We start from the raw sequence: 720 nt of genomic DNA, 5'->3' as shown, positions 1-720 counted from the left end.
CACACACACACACATACAAATACAAGGTACTTCTACAAACCTGGATCTTTTTCCTTTCTCTGTTCATCTAAATGATTTCTCTTCATGTAACCCAGGACATTTATTGGTTTTTAATTTTTTCATATAATATTAATTATGAGGATTAGTCGGTTTTCTCTCATTAGTATCTTGTTTGAAGTTACTGAAGCAGTATCTTAACCTGTAACCAGTATATATTTTGTTACATAACCATTGATTGGCTTTAATGGACATGACACTCGCAAGGTCAGCTGTGTTGACTTTATTTCAGGTAAATGCAATAGGATGCACCATCATTCATTGTGTTATTATTGTGTGTGTTTGAGTACATGGACTGTACTCCATTTTACATAAGGATTGTAAATAAAGATGTATTTTATAACTTTAATTTCTGACAAAAGTGTTGCTGCATTTTCAGGGTACTGGACTACTTTTGTTGAAGTGCTTGGTTTTGTTTTGTTTGAAATGTTAATGTTTTTGCTGTTTTATGGACAGCTTGAGGTATGTGTGTACATAACAGATGAACATGTATATTGATAATGTTTACATTGATATTTATTGTAATTTATCTGTGGATTGTTTGTCTAATGCTGCTCTGACTTATGTGAAGTAAAAGACATCTTTTCATATTCTGTCTTTTTCGCTTGAAAATTCCAAGTTTGAGTGGAAATAAACCAGTAGTGGTAAATATAGCCTACATTT

At 31.8% G+C, this 720-nt stretch overlaps 1 protein-coding gene across 1 annotated transcript in view; it reads left to right on the top strand.

Annotated features, from left to right (window-relative positions):
• pip4p1b (phosphatidylinositol-4,5-bisphosphate 4-phosphatase 1b) overlaps window positions 1-720 on the top strand; it is a 10253-nt gene that overhangs the window by 4891 nt on the left and 4642 nt on the right. The window lies entirely within an intron of this gene.

This window comes from Sinocyclocheilus grahami, unplaced genomic scaffold, assembly GCF_001515645.1.
Source record: "Sinocyclocheilus grahami isolate Dianchi unplaced genomic scaffold, SAMN03320097.WGS_v1.1 scaffold25.1, whole genome shotgun sequence".
Taxonomy (NCBI): Eukaryota; Metazoa; Chordata; class Actinopteri; order Cypriniformes; family Cyprinidae; genus Sinocyclocheilus; species Sinocyclocheilus grahami.
This window is presented reverse-complemented; position numbering and strand designations above follow the sequence as displayed.